Here is a 17,323-nt window from a genome sequence, read left to right as displayed (position 1 = left end):
ATCGATCCAAATTTCTTTTCATTCTTCGACTACTTTTCATCGATCAATATTTCGAAACAACCTATCGATCTATTTAAAATCTAAAAGACTACTATAAAAGACATTCGCTCGACCCACCCCTGATCTCCCTTCGTCCAAAAACGCAACGCAACGAGCACAGTTCAAAAGATCGGCTAAACCTCCCCCTCCCTCCACAAATTCCAATCGAATTTCGCGGCCAGCGGATATCTCTCGACCATAATCGAATCGAACGATGGCATGCGCCCTGGCAACGGCGTTCGCCGTGGCCAGCCGGCGTCGCGACGCCGTGCAGCGTCTCCGTGGACGCAGGCGTGGTGTCAGCTCCCCTAGTTCCGGCAATGTGACACTTGGGTGCATGGCAGTCGATAGCCAGCCGAAGAGGAAAACCAGCCTCGAAGAAGGCTGCTAACTCTAACAGTGTGCGTGCTCTTTTCAAAAGCCCCTCGTACGTCCATTCGTGCGTCCATCGTATCTTCGAGAAGCGAGAGACGACGAGAACATACCTACCCTCCCCCCTCTATCCTTCAGCAGCAATGCGACTACGATCGTGCAATCGTGCAATCGTGAAGTGAGCTCAGGTGATCGTGGATCGGATTGTTGATTGCCCTGATCGACGATCGAACAACAATACACCATCCTGGCTGGAGAAACACCAGATTCTCAGGTATCCGACAAATATCAAGAGGATTCGAATCCGCTCAAAGGAGAGAAACATATAGTGTTTAGGAGGCGTCTCGTGTTGACAAACCAAACCCCTCCTGTCGACGATCACCTGTTCGCGTTGTGTTTACTCGAACGACGGGTTTATTCAATTAGACCTGTTCGGATTTAACTTAATAAAAGACGGAATTATTGCTTTTTCCACGTTGGAACGATGGGTGGTGCCCTTGTTGGATCGGTGATCGAAGGATCGATCGATCCTTGATAAACGTGTATAAAAATCGTTGCAACGATCCCTCGAGCCTTTAGCTGCATCTGGCCCAGTGTCTGACAGGGCACAACCACTTGTGGCGGTGTGGTGCGGCGGGCTGTTACGAGTAGTTGAAGGCCGGCCAGAGATACACTTGTGCGTGCACCAGCAGATTTCTGTCGGGTATCGATTGTTCAAGGGGTGATCAGTGATCTTGGACTTGGTGGTTGAAATTGAATCTTCGATGATCAGAGATTTTTGCTCGATCGGTGGTGCGCGCGTTAGCCCGAGGATGTTCGCCCGTGGTGTGCTCGTGTGACATGTGACACGGAGGTGTGCGACGTGTGTGTGATGGGAAAAAGGACTCGTCGCCACGACGAAGGATTCCAGCGACGGGATGACGTTGCCGCCTCTCGACGTGCTCACGTTTTCTCGGAGGTAGGATGGTTCCTTGTGCGCCTCTGCCGCCACGTCCAGATTATTATTTTTTTATTTATTCTTTTATATTTGTATGGCTTTTTCAATATTTTTTCGTTTGGAAGGTGAAAGGATGATGTTAGGATGATTTTGAGGGAAACGATCGATTTCTATTATTGTGATTTGCAGAATGATTTTGCAATATGCAGAAATATGTATGAGACGATATAACCTTCGAATAACATAGAATGCTAATTCTATGTAATATATATTGGAGTAACGTATGTTCATGGATAGATTTAATTTCTCCATGAATATTTGTAGTCTACTTATAATGTTGGGCTGGTAGTGAAAAACAAATTGCATATTATTCAGTTTCATTGAATCGAAATTTGAATAATTATAACTTTCGATTATATTTAATTTCAATAACATAACAGTATATTATGAGTGAAACGTTTCTTTAATTCCGTGCAGCAAATGGAAACGTTCGTACGAAAAAACGTTTGTTTCGTGTAAAATTTTTGAGCGGGAACATGTCGGTTTTTTTACGTACATATATTTTTTAGATTTAAAAAATAGATGGGATATGTCAGGTCGTAAAATACGTATATGCATGGCTATTGAGGCGAATATTTTCGTCATTTTCTCTTTTCTTTGAATTTTTTTAAAAATACTGTAAAGGGATAGGGATAATGTAGAGATGTGGTATGTATTTCAAAGTTGTAGATAGGAAAGTTATATTTGCTTGGAAACTGGCAGAAGTTAAAAGATCTGAAAGAAAGTTACGACTTGATATTTTGTACGATAAGAAAAGTACATATAAATGTTAAAAACACTATATTAAGGGAAAATATTTGCAATTTGAAGTGCACAATCATTATAAAATGTCGAACTTATTCATACTTTGTTAAAAATTATTAAGGATATTAAGAATCCTTTTGAATAAGAATGTAATTATTAAAATAATTATTCTTTGTGCGTGAGTTTTGTTTCTGTCGATATAAAGAATATCTTTTTATTCGAATTACAAATTAACAAATATTGAAACGTCGATTGATAACAATGAGAGACATTAATACATTTAAACTCTTACATGCTTTCCTTTTTGAATTTTCTTGAAAATGTAGATTGAATATTTATATCGATAAAGTGTGCAGGAAAAATGTGCTATCATTAGAAAATGATGTACTTTTATAGAGCATCATCTTCATGCTACATTTTTCCTTTTTCCACTCCTTTTTGTCTCTTTCAGTTTTTAGAGGTTGAAGTTGAATTATTTATGCCGGTAAAAGCATGAGGGAAGAAATGCATTTTATATTGTTATCATAAGAACGAGGATCCTTATTTGCGATTTTTTTTTATTTCTATTCCTTCTTTTCGTGCAGAAAAATACGAAAGGAGCTAATGTCTTTATACCACTTTATCTCTTTTTCAGATTTCTCTATTTCTTTTAGTTAATAATCATATTAAGTATTATATTACAATAATTATCATAAAAATATTATTGACGGAATTACGAAAATTTTCATTCTTTCTTTCAACATTTGTACAGAAACAATTCCTTTCTTTTTTCGTAAAGAAGATAAAGAAAATAAAAATTCGAGGATTGTTTCATCGAGATTAAATATATTATTTATCATTTAATTATATTGTTTAACACGTATACGTAAAGATGAAAAGGTTAACTACGATGTAAAATTACGTTTTCATTGCTCTATTCCACCACGTTTCATTTCTCGAAATTCCTTCATTCCTATTTTTCTCTGTTTCTTCTTGAATTACTTTCTCTTAAATTCCTCCTTAAATTCCACGTGTAGGTTGAATATTTATGTCGATCGTAAAGCCTGAGAAGAGAAATGCATTTTCGCGCAGCCCTTAAAACACCGACGATTATTCTCACAGAACGTCATCTTCTTATTCCTCCATTTCTATTTCCTTCTTTTCCCTCTTATTTCTTTCAAATTACTTCCCCCGGATTTGCAGACATGTAGATTGAAAATTTGTATCGATGGTAAATCGGTTTTCTCAAAACAGCCATGATTATTTTTAGCAGAACTTCATCTTCTTATTCCATCTTCCTTTTCTTATTCGTCCTTTCCATTTCTTCATTTTCTATTTTAATTTTTTCTCTCTTTTTTTTTTCAAATTAAACGAAATCTAATATAAATATCATATCAGATTAATAGTAGAGTATATAATATTTGTTTCTATCATGTATAGTTTTATATTTAAAAAAAAATTTCGTCACTATTTCGCAATTATTTTACTGTTCCTATTAAAATGTTTTTCAACAATTAATTGTTACAAATGAATTTTTTTTTTTTTTAGATATATTTTATCAAATTTGTTTTCATCTATTTTAATCTTATTCTCGGTTTTAATAATTTAAAATAGTAAATTAGTTTACACGAAGATATTTCAAATATTTCAATATCCTCGAAATATTGATATTGAATATTGTCAAAATTTTCAGAAGAAGGATACACGAGAAAACCTTTTTTGAAGAAAACAAAAATTCAGGATCGTGAAATTTTTTTACACTTTAAAATAATCGACAATTTTTCATCTCGGCTCACTTGTGCTCTTTATTATATATCGATAGCGAAGCACGTTCTGCGCCAGTTGTTAAAAAAGCGACGCGTATTTTCGATTTCTTTTTTCTTTTTTTTTTTTTTTCACGATTAGTGAAGGGTATAAACGGCGTTCGTAGAGAACGGTTTCATTGTTCGATCGTATTTCGAAACGCGTGCATTAAGATCATTGGAAACGAACACGCGATATTTCGTGGATATTTCGTAATCGGTGTTGACGGCTACAATCTTGAGGATCTTTCGTGATCTTTCTCGCTTACTTACGGTTGGAGCTTTGATTAAATTCGAAGGGATCTCTAATTGAGAATTACGGGATTCGTTCCTCGCCAGGTTTTAATCTCGCGCCACGGGAACGTCGTTTAACCAGAGATTGTGGTAAAAAAATTATGTGATTCCATATTGGCCTTGGCGCGGTTTTATTGAAAATAAACACGATTCTTTTTTTATCTTGGATTTATTTTCTTATTTCACTTTTTTTTTTCTTTTTTTAAATTAAATTCTTTATATTAATTTTTCAATTAAGTTTGTTTCAACTATTTTTTTTAATCGAATTATAATTTTAATAAATAGAATTATTCACTTTTTGTATATCATATTATTTCATCGGTGTAGAGTTTTCTATTTTTCTTCTTCTTAAAGAGTCTAACAATTTTATTCGTTTATTACCGTTTAATTAACGAACTTGTCGTAATATAAACAGTTTCGGTTTATTCAACAAAAGGTAGATTCTTGATTGATAAAACAACACGGACGGATAATTACTATTTGTTTATTTTATGCATCTTTGATATTGTCTCAACAACTCGATCATATGAATTGCATAATTAAATCTTATTAATTATACGTTTTATCTCGCAAGAGATCTATTTTTCATTTTAAATTTAAGAGGAAAGTAATTATAATCCATTGTTTCGTTAATGTTGTCGTTGCATTGTTAAATTTATATTAGAAATAATATTTGGATTTAACAGTGACAGAATATTCTCGAGTCGTTATAAAGTAACGAAGCAAAACGAAGTTTCTGCTTTCATGACAGTAATTCTTATTGCACACGACAAATAATCTCGTTAAAATGTAACGTGTCCAATTATTAATATATGTTAATTCAAATTATAAATATTATTATTCTCGTTTGAGGGAAGCTTTCCAATATTATAAAGGAATATATACTCTTCGCATAATCCTTCTGTATTTATCATTTCATTATCATCGCTTCAATAATTTTTTTTAGCAATTTAGTCACGATCACACAGATATTCGTTTCTTTAGTTATTTCAATTCCATTAAAACGATAATATCGTTTGTTACTTCTCTCTTTTATTAATACGTTGAAATATTTTTTTTTTTTTTTTATAAAATTTCACAGAAAAACAAACGTTTAATATTCATCGTATTCTTAAAAGAAAATAATCAAATCGTCTACTAATCTTATTCCCTTATTAAGAAAATTCAATTTTGTCAATTATTTCTTTATCAAATAAACGTTAAGCGAGCTATAAAAATTTTATTCTTATTCTATAGAATATACTCATGACCTGATTCTATTTTATATAATTATAAAAGTTGGTAATTAATTAAACAAAATTAAGAGAGAAGTATTCTATACAAAAGCTCGTCACAATTTAAAATAACATTTCATAACTTTCATCTCCAGTACAAATTATAATTTAGTATACCTTTCCATTACACAATCCGGCGGGTAAAAATTTCTTCGCACAATTCTTCCATTTAAACCATCATCTTGAATTACCCCTCGATTAACCACCAATCTGTAGAACGATCGCCCCTCGGATCTTTCGTTTCATTAAGCCGCGAGGGCAAGCCTTCGTAACTACTCGCATTTATCAGGGACGACGTTTCATTCCGGCCGAGAAGGGGAGTGAAACTTCTGTTCGTTACCAAGGGTGACGACGAAGGGAACCTCGCGAAAAATTCGCAGCGAAAGCGCAAGTTTCACGCAAATTCGCGTCTGTTACGAGTTATCTCTCGTTACGAGAAGGGGAAGAAAAAAAAAAGAAGAAGAAGAAGAAGAAGAAGTTGGAATAACTCCCTACCAGGAAGTCGTTACAACGGTTCCTCTGCCGCTCCCTGTTACGCGAGAGAGTTTTCATTTCACTCTTGAATAACCGCCCTCGAACCGAGAATCTTCTTCCACGAAAGTTGCTCGACTGTCGCTTGCCTTCCCCCTGAAACGTCTTTGACAATGAGTTTCTTCATTCGTGAATTTAATTACCATCCATCCGTTGGAAAATGTCGGACAATAGGCTGCGCAGTGGCGCCATCTGGGAACATTTTGAACATTTTTAACACGAATGGAAGTATTTGTTCCTTGGTTTTCTCGATCTTCGAAAACGATTCTAATGGGAGAATCTTTTTAGAGAATCGTTGTGGTTCTTTCTTTTTGGAAAGAATTTTTATTTTTTCCAAAAATAATAAAATACCGTTGTTAGAGTTAGTTTGGAGTGAATAATGCAGCTTAAGATATTATTTGACTTAATTAAATTTGAATTACAATTTTAATTCACAAATTCATGCTACGATATTCGTCACAGGAATCGAAACTTTTCAACAGAAACTCATCGACCAAAATCCAATCCTGCATAATATCCTTTTAACAAACCTTTCCTTATCGAATAAACACTTCATGACACCCCATATGGACCACCTGACGCACTTCCATTATCGCGAAGGCTCATCGCTTATTCCTCGCGACGCTCTTGTCTCGAAGTCAATCTTTCCTTCTTCTATTCCTCCATTCCATATCCGGAATGGAGGAATAGAAAGAAAGGGGAGGAAAAAAAGAAGGAATTGGCCTTAATTCGCGAACTAATGCAATCCTCACGGCTCCATTTCGAAATTGCGTTAGGGTTTGCTTCCGTATTCTCTTGTTCGAATAATAAGATGAAAACATATTCTTCTTCGCATCCGCTTCCTATCCTCGTCAATTCTATTGTTCAATATAAGTGATTGTTTCGATTCTCGCGAATTATTAACTCCTTTTATCCTTGTTTTATTAATCTCTTGTTATTTCTATCATATTATGTTGTGTTGTTTCGATTTATACAATGAATAAAATAGTATGCAATTTTTTGTAATATGTATATAACGTTTAATAATAACTGTAAATTAGGGATAATTTATAACTTTTACTTCTGATGATTTTTATATCTTGATTTTTGCAAGATAGTGAAAGAGAAGTAGATAGACTTCTGACATTTACATGTTAAAATATCTCGTTACAAACAAAATTATCATAATATTTAAGTTGCTTATCGTAAATAAACTCGGATAGATTTTATTTATCTCAAAATCCGGAGGGATGATGAAGAAAGTTTAACGTAAAATCCCAAATAATTAAACATTTATAAGAAGAAAGAAAAGGTTCGATCTTTCTTCTGTACGATCACCCTCACGAATATTATATGAAAGCCAACACCCTTCGTTTCACAATGTGGACGGTCCATTCTCTCCCTCTTCCTTCACGACCCCTCATTCCCTCGGAACATTCTCCAAAAGAAGGGGAGGAAAAAATCGCAAGGAGATCCTGTCGATCGTTTCTTATTTTTCGTGGCGGAATCAGAGAGAGAGAGAGAGAGAGAGAGAGTACAATGGCAGCGTGTTTTAGATCGAAGACGATGGACCACGATGGACGAAGGAAGGGCAATTGCGCCCGACGAATGGAAATTCAATCGAACGGCCTGATCGCATTATTCCCTAATCTAACCTCTTCCTCTTGCCGCTTGTCACGCCGGCTTGATGGGCTTTTAATCGAAAAATGTTAATCGAAAGGGAGGAGGATGGAACCTCGCCCGTTCCCGGATCACGTTTGTTTAAGATTCAGATTAGTTTCGCTCGGTTTAGCGAGAAATATTTTGCGGCGAAATCATGTTACGGGGATTGGAAAGTTTTGGCAAATTGTGTACTGGATGAGCTTTTGGTGGAGAAAGATGGAAATGTTTACTCGGTTTTTACGATTTTTAAAAGATCGTATGAAAGTTTTGGGATACCTCTCTCTTTATTTTTATATATATAGGGGGAAAGTTTGGAAGCGAGGAAATATTTGTTTGAAATATGTATGATGTAAGATAAATAAGATGATAATATACTTTGCAAGTTGTTTTGTCTAAGTGTTTTGGATATAAGAAGTAAAATAGATTTAAGGATTTTATTAGTTTTTTATTAGCAGTGGTTAATTTTATAAATTCGAAGAGATAAGATGGGAAATGTGATAGAAGAAGTCTCGTGAGAAATTATTAATTTTTAATACGAATTTATAGGAAAATGCAAGAATAGAATACTGGTACTTAAAATAAAAGTCGAGAGAAGTACTTTCGCAATAAAATAAGAATAATATTTGAAAATGGTGAAAAATTGATCATCTTGGATAATTGATAATCTTCGAAAGCTTTCAACTCTTTTAATCGAACTAAATCTCATCGTTGTTTGAATAATTATGAAGAACAGCGCATGTGGAACGTCGAATGAAATATTGAGTTGTACCATTGCTCGCATTGGCTTTTACTACTGTTCGCTTGAGATCTTTTTATAGATGAATAAAAGCTATCACGGATATATGATATATTGGTTACGAAGGATATATATGATGAAAGTGTGATGGACGGGCACAATATTGAGTTTTATTGCAATTTAAAAAAGAAATTTCTTGAAGGAAGAGAGAAAAACGAAATGGTCACGAATACTGGTTTTTACTATTGAAAAGCCAATTGATGTTTTCTACTGTTTACATACATGATATACTCATAACAATTTGTCGAACAGTAATTTGTGAAATACAAGAAAACAATATTTTTTAAATTGTAAACATATTACGTGATAAAAATATATTGTAAGTAAAACAATAAATTTAATTTAATAATAATTTTTCAAGGTAGAAAGAAAGAAATTTTAGATAGAAAACAAATAGAATAATTGACAAATGTTCAATTTGATTAATTTTATTGATAAAGAATTTTTATATCATCATATCGGGAAAAATTTCACAACGAAAAGTACTTTTTGCCGAAAATCGAACGTCGAAAAAATGAATTTCATTTTTTTTTTCGTCATGCATGCAATTCTGATACAGAATCTTTTAAAAGGAAGTAACTTTATAACTTTGAAAAATACGTGAAAAATCGTTGAAAACTTTTGTAACTTACGAAATGACAAGATTCAGTATAGTGTAGAACGTTTTATTGAATAAAATCAAATGGAATTGAAAAAATCTCGGCAAAAAATATGAACTCGAATAAAATTAATTAAAAAATTTAATAAAAGTTATAAATTGGTTTTCATAATTTTTTTATAAAATTGTATAAATCATTAAATTAAATAAAATTAAATCTAATGGAAAATCTAATATATTGATATTGATTGATTGAAATAATTAATAAGTCCAATTGATTCAGATCAAATCAATGTTAAATTTTTCAATTAAAAATTTATATTTAATCCGTTTAAATTTACAAAAAGATTATTTTATTGTATCCAGTGAAAATCAATTTAAATTTAAAAATTAAAATATTTTCCCTTACAACTTTCATCGTTGTCAGGAATAAATTGTAGTTATTTACATAAGAATGAAAATAAAATCGAAAATTATTTCTTTTCGACAAGTAAAATTTATTGTATAACGATAAATTAAAAATATTATTCGATAACAATCCTGAAACTTTTATGTTTCTCTCTCTCTCTCTCTCTCTCTCTCTCTCTCTCCCCCCCCCCTCCTCCTCTCCCTTCCACAAGAATCGTCAAGGAATTCCGGTCGCAAACTGCCTGAGAAATAATTATCATTTTAACAGGGCAGTGGTGGTGATCGCCACCGTCCCGCGATCCCAGGAATTTCATTAGTTTCGATAAATTCAGTCTGTCTAGCCTCAATTGTCTTCCGTCATTAATTCCAACGCAACCACCGCATTCATTACTAATTCCTACGTAACACATTAATTCAATTCGTCCACGATCGATCGATCATCATTAGAAACGTCCTAATTGCCTGAAGCTTTTCCAATTTTATTCACATTGAAAATTAAATGCACTTTACGCATTTAAGAATAGAACGAGGATGAATAATTCATTGTAAAACTATCTTTAATATTTTATCGGTCGAAGGATAGCCGGATTTATTCTATATTTTACGTATATTTTTATGTTTAATTTTGTCTAATCTCAATTTGGAAAGAAGTTTCTTGGAGGGATAGGAGGAATAGAATGATTGTGAATATAGTGGGTTTTGCTGTTGAAATATTTTATAAATTATTATATCAGATAAATATATCTTAAACGATAGTCTAATTCAATAATAAGGATTTTTTGGTTTTGAAAGAAGATTAATGAATTATTAGCTTGTTAGAAAAATTAAAGATTAAATTGTTGGATTAAAAATACCTCACTCGATTTGAAATCGTAGAATTTAGAAATTTTGATTAAAAGCTATTGTTAGAACGATATAATTTCAATCATTCGCTAGTATCATCCTGGTAGTAATTCTTGTTAGTAGTTAGTTACAATGTATATATATTATAGTTCAGTTATAATAGAACTTCGTTTATCTGAAGTTGTCGGGAAACGAACAGTTTATATAATTGAAGTTCGTGTAATTGGAGGTCACCATTTCCCTCCGCTATCTATGATTTTTCGTTCAAATAATACAAGTCCACTTTTAGACAAATGAATTCAATCAGTATTTCATTTAATCGTGGCTAACGTTTAATCGTTAAGTAAAATATAAATAAATTACGTTTCAACGAATATATTACTCTATCATAATTGTTATACAGCATGTATACTGTATTTTATAATATAATTTAATTAATAGGATATTGACTAATTTTGATTTTTGGAAAATTAATTTGTATAAATATTCTATTATAAATTATATCTTATTAAAATTCCTATGAAAATATAATCGTATAATTGAATTCTAAAATTATTTCTATTCTCGTAGAAAAATTCTAAAACTAATCATTTCCAAGAATTCTATATTCTTCTCTCTTTTACGCCTTGAGCAGGTTTTCCCTAGAGAAGGAGGTAATAGAGTTATCCTTCTTCGTAAGAGGGATGCGAGAAACGCAATTGGCGCCACGGTGAAATTCTATGAGAGATTGTGTTTCGAGAAAATCCATGGCCTTGGTGAGTGCCAATTGAAAGGTTGTAGGAACTTTACATATGTACTTTATTACTAGATCCGTACCGTATTATTTTATACGTGCTGAAATCGCAATTCGTGCCAAAAGTTCCATATTTCGTGTACATAAAATATGAATTGGAACGATTCTAAATTCACAGTTTTGAAAATGGAACGAGGAAGTGAATTTCTCGAATCTCATTAAAATTAGTCTGAATTCGTTAGAAATAACGTGAGATAATATTAAGAAGCTTTTTAGGTAATTTAATTTTTATTACTGTGTTCAGGAAGAAAATATAAATTATTTTTATTAAAATCTCTCTCTTTCTCTCTCTCTTTCTTTTATCAATATTATATATATCAAGATAAAACAAATAAAAAAATTAGGATTTGTTTAACAATTTTGGTATATATAAATATGAGATTTTAAGAATAAATAACATAAAATAGTGAATCATTCAATAAATTTAAAAAGAAAAAAGATTTTCTCAATTGATTAATATTAATAAATTCAATAAATTATCACACAATTCAGCAAGTGATCTTACGTTAAATTTATGTTGCTTTCTAGCACGTGCTAGTTTGACTTCGGTCAATTTTGCAGTAAACACGAAAGCCTTACATATCCGTGGTGACTTTGCACGAGCGCAACACATAGTTGTACACATGTATACTGCGTATACTTATGTACACGTGTATTAAGCCCGTGTATATTACGTGGTGGCTAAAGTAGGTTTACGATGAAGTTGCGAGACACGTGAGAAATATTCCAGAATATTCGTGACACGCTCGAAGTGAATTGAAGAGGATTTTGAGAAGCGTTTAATGGAGATAAAATGGGGAAAAAAAAGAAAAAAAAATATGAAAAATGACGATCAACATCGATGATACATAAGAATGACTAATGTAAGAAAAGAGCGCTGCTGCGTTGATGGAATATCTTTTCTGTGGAATATATTACGATGTCTACTCTTTGCTTGAATGTAGTACCGTCCTATTGTCTCCTTTTTGCATTGAATATGAGCTCCCTTTCGTTCTTTTCTTCGTCGAGTTATTGTAGTGTAAGAAATTGTTCTTTTTAGAAAATTAAATGTGAAATCTCAATAATCATCGGGTATAAATATATTCTAATTGGACATTGTTTTATGTATAGAATACCTATTATTCAATAATATCAAGAATTCTCTTTTCAAAAAATTCTTCAGTTATTTATTTATGCTTTTTTCTTTTTATATAATAACGTCGCATCGTATTCTCTTATTATATTTTTCTAAAATTTCATAAATTATATTCAGGTATTATTATTATTCATCTGTCCCTTTTTATTTTTCCATGGCATAATGAATCGGTAATTAATCAGTAGAATCGATACGACGTTCGGTAAATAAAAGCTAAAGAAAAATATGTTCCTTGATGGACGAGGGAAATGGATTGCTTAAAATGACGTGTGTATATATCTCTTTGTGCGAAGAAGTGACCGTACTTGAAGAACGAGTAGCAGGAGGGATAGTACGGTTTAGAGATAGAGTAAGAGGGTTTTAGAAGCTGAGTTCAGAAAGAAAGTCGAGCACCTTAGAGCCTTGATCAAAGTAAAATCTTAAAATGAGGAATTTTAAAAAAGAAAGTAAGGAATCAAGACGAAGAATTTTTTGAAGAAGAGTATTTCGAAAGAAATACGAGAAATAATTTTCCGAGAGACAGAAATTTGAGAAGAATAGAGATCGAACGAATGAAATGAAAGTTTTGACGAAAATTTGGAAAAAAAGTTGTTAAGATAGAAATTTATAAGGGAAGTTAATAAATTACTCTAGGTTAATCGATAAATGATATTTATAGCAAGAAGTTTTTATAAAAAAACTTATCTTGTTATATTTATAAAGTCAATAAAATGTCATATTATTATTTCCTTAAGTTAGTCCTCTAAACTAACTTTTTCAATCCGTTTATTACGATAATTTCTTTCTTAAATTGATCATATATATTTGCAATTTAATTATAAATATACATAAAAAAAAAATAATTATTATAAAAATAAATACCACGAATATATTTCATTACTTATCTTTCATTTATTAACTTGGTATAACTTGCCTTTATTAAATTGTTGTACGAGCATCCTTACATTTATCGTTATCCAATAAAACTCTTCGTTTTCAGATCAGATCAATCCTACAGATCACCGCGTAAATCCGCGCGTTTAACATAATCGTGTTTCACGTCACTCTAATTGCCTGAATTTCGCCAGAGAAAAATTCACCCTCGATTCTTCGCCTCTTTCTGATTTTCTTCTACTTCTTCTTCGTCTTCTTTTTTCTTCTTTTTCACGACAGAGATTCGGCTTTCAGACGAGCGAGTCAGATAAGCCAGATACTTGTCGGTTTGCACGAGGAGGGAATCGGAGCAGAGGTTAAAGCGACGATAAACCGGGCTTACGACAGTGACGCGAGCTTCTGCCTCTTAACTTCTTCTTCTTCCATTCTCAGCGAATAATCGTGGCCAGGCTTTGTCCACCTCGTGTAAATTGTTCGTGGTTATTAACACATATGTTGGCTGATACGTAACACAGATATTTTCGTTCAACAATTTATTTTGATTTAGGAAGGAAAATCGTGAATTGTTGCGAATCGGTTGATTGAAAGATAGTTTTTAAGGAATTCTATCTATTTCAATTTTCTCTAAACGTGTTACGTAAATATTGAACATTTGCAAATATTTTACTTTATTCTTTGCAATGCGGTCTTTGTCCGCACAAATATTGTAGGTATTTACACAACTGAAATAAGGTTAGCACGAAATTTCAAATATTTAACGAAGGGAATAAAAATAGTCAATATTTGGAAAAATAATACGAAATACTAAAATAAAATAATAAAATCGTAAAGTATTTATACGATTTATTAAATTATAATACGGAAATATTTGTGAATATATAAAAGTATATATTTAACAAAATGGGATGATATTATAATAGGATTCTTCTGATAGCTTCTTAAGCTTGTTACGTTGTATGCGAATTCCTTAAAATTATTATACAATAGAAATGATAAAATATGAATATATTTATATATATATATAATAAGTACAAAAAGTTGTAAAAAATGATAGACAAAAAAAGGTTCGTTTTATTTGATCCTTTTTATTCGAATAATCTTAAAAATTAAGATTTCTAATGGAAGCTTTGAAGATTTGAAGCTTGAACTAGACTAGGTTAATTTAATGTCAATGAATAGTTCGACAAATTTGTCAATAAAGCGTGGATTCTCGTCATATTGGCTATCGAAGTGGAAGAATATGGTAATGGTGTTAATCGGAAAGTACATAGTTTCTTCGTCAACAATTGGATGTTCCTAATTATTTTAAATGACATCAATATGAAAAAATGAATTTAAACTTTAAAAAAAAAAACAATACTTTCTAATTAAATTATACAAAATTATAACTTCGTCATTAATTCTAAAAAGCATCGATTCTTCAAAGAGAAAAGTATCATCTAACCTTTCCCTTAATTTTTGTTCTCTACATCGCAACAAATATTCCTCATGAGTTAGAGACTTCTTCCAATGGGGCAATTTTCGTTATTTACGATTATTTTCCGGTCCTCTTCGTCGAACGAGCCTCTTTTAAAAAAAGTCCTGATCGAGGTGGAGGCGATAAAGGACATTTTTTTTTCCCTCTCCCTCCATACTCTTATCCCTGCTTCTAAAAGAAGCAATGGTTTCGAAAACTACGACAGAATATCAAACAGCCTTCAATAAAAGCCACGTTTATGGACGATGTATGTAATCGTTTGCAAAGAAGTTTCTTATTGAGCAACTTTTATTTCTGTTTTGCGTACAGCAATGATTTATCATATAATATTTTCATCAATAAGAATTAATTTTAAAGAGAAAATTCATTGAAAATTCAAGAAAGAGTTGAAGAATCACTTAAGGAATTAAAAATGGGGTGTCAATGATTTGATTTTGTATTAAAAGAAAAAAAGTAATTGTATTTCGTGATCACGAAAAAAGGAATTAAATGCACAGATGAAAAACCCTCTTTTGACTTATTCCAACATTTTTTTTTTTAAATTTATAATTCCAACAATTCGAATAAACTATCTACAAAATTAAAAATTAATTTCGTAATAAACATATGTTCAAATTTTCCAATCGAAAATTAATTGTTAAATTCTTGGAAATTTGAAATTTTTTCAAATTCCATTCTCTCAAAATATTCCATCGTCCAACCATGAACGAAATAACGTGGAACGATTTTGCAAAGGCGCTATTAACATCGCTCGTTTCCTCGCGGATGTTGTATCACGCTTTATCATCCCCCTCAGGTGTCTTAATTAATCGGGCTTTATCAGCCGCGCCTTTTACAAGTTTCGAACTTTATCTCGTGTATCGCTCGTCGCGGATCAGCACGTTCACTTCCTGCTTACGAGAGCGTTAACCCTTGAACAATCTAGCTGTTCGTACGTTTCGTGATAGTAGTGGGTAGATTGCAGATTGTGTAGGCGTGCAAAATAAGGGAGAGAGAGGGGGGAGAGGGAGATAGAGATTTAATTTTGCTTTAACAGTACGGTATCGATTAAACCCGGGGACTTGAGCATCTCCGGGACTTCGAATCAACAATTTCCTGTCCCACATAGAGCACTTTTTCCAGTTCGAGGGAAACGTTTCCTGTTTCACGCGATTTCTTCCGTGTGCGTCACGTTATTGGATTCTGGTTTAATCGATCGTGACATGAAGTCGAACAGATTTTAAGTTGCGTGATTCTCTTTTCTCTTTTTCAGTTTCATTCTCTGTTACTTCATTGGTACATTGATTGCGTAGTTATTTTGTTACTTGTATGTTTTTTTTTCGTTTTATACATTTTATTAGTTGTTTAACGAGTCATTTTTTTAAATATCGTTTATATTTATTTTGTAGAGTTTTTGAGTTAATTGCATAGCGAGATATAATTCAAGATATCCTCTGATTTACGAAAGAAGATTATTGGTCGAGATAAAAAGAATCTTGTTATATCACATTTTATCTGATGAAACGTATTTTCATTTTCAAGAGAAAAGTTTTTTTGTTTCGTCTTCATTTTTACGTGTATCCTCATGTTGTATGTATGTTCTGTACAATGTATGTAATTGCTTTTATCGTTATATCAAATAAAAATGTTTCAACGGTATCAATTTTTTAAATTATGTTATATAAGTACCGTTCAATCGAACTTCAGAATCTGTTGCAATTAGCTTTATGTTTTTTCTTTACCCAATTAAAAAAGGATTATCCTTTTTTCCTTTCTATGATTAATATTCATTATACAACAATTCGTCATACAATTCAGAATTCGCAATTTATTCCATGACATTTTATCTTTCCAATAATTCATATCAAATTTCTAAAAAAAAAAAAAAAAACTTTAAAAACATCGAATTTATTCCATGTTTTAATTCAAACTAGAATATATCTTTCTAATGTCAGAACAATTTTCTCGTATACTTCTTGAATCAATAGCCTGTTAAAAGAAAATCTTATAAAAAGAAATTCTCTCGTTCAAATTACGATACAATATCTTCCACGCAAGAGCCAAAAGAATACATAATTCCTTTAATCGTTTCGAAAAACGAAAGAAAGAAAGGAGAGAAAAAAAAAAATTTTTTTTTTACTAAATCATCCCCAATCCCGAGCCCTACATCCTTATCAGTCGTCCAACGTTCGAATTCACCGAGTGGCGGCAATAAAAATGTAAATTTCCGGTCACTGCCCCGATTCAGAGAAGCATTTGAACGTGCACGCGTGCGTGCGTGCAATTAGACGCTTAGCCGTTCACGAGAACGACGCCGGCGACCTCGTTCTTCTCTTCTCTTCTCTTCTCTCTTTGATATCAACATACCGTGCTCGGCACGCGTTGGAATTTTTTATGATCTCCGCGAGATGGAGAGAAAGGGAGGATAAATGAAAAGGGAGAAGGGGAATCGAAGGCCACACCCTTCGACTGTTGGTCGTTAACTATAAAACATGGGGCGAAGAAGGGCGATCGAGGATGCGAGAAAAAGTATAGCCTTGCGATTGGATTTGATCTAATTTGATATTGGAATCACGTTTGTCAAACCATTTCGATCTTTTTTTTCTTCTTCTTCTTCTTCTTCTTCCTTTGTTAAAGTGATTAAATCAAGAATGCTTGAATTTAATTTCTTTAATTGAACGAGAAAGGAGAAGCTAGTTCTTTTTTTGGAGACAAATAATAGGGGAAGGAAGAGAAGTAATTTAATTA

The 17,323-nt window shown here is 32.3% G+C and overlaps 1 protein-coding gene across 3 annotated transcripts in view; it reads left to right on the top strand.

Moving 5' to 3' along the window:
- rsh (Rap GTPase activating protein radish) overlaps positions 1-17,323 on the top strand; it is a 175,237-nt gene that overhangs the window by 112,139 nt on the left and 45,775 nt on the right. The window lies entirely within an intron of this gene.

Source organism: Apis florea, unplaced genomic scaffold (assembly GCF_048593485.1).
Source record: "Apis florea isolate Af1SG1 unplaced genomic scaffold, ASM4859348v1 contig_20_pilon, whole genome shotgun sequence".
Taxonomy (NCBI): Eukaryota; Metazoa; Arthropoda; class Insecta; order Hymenoptera; family Apidae; genus Apis; species Apis florea.
Note: the sequence above shows the minus strand (reverse complement) of the source record. Positions and strands in the feature narration are given on the sequence as shown.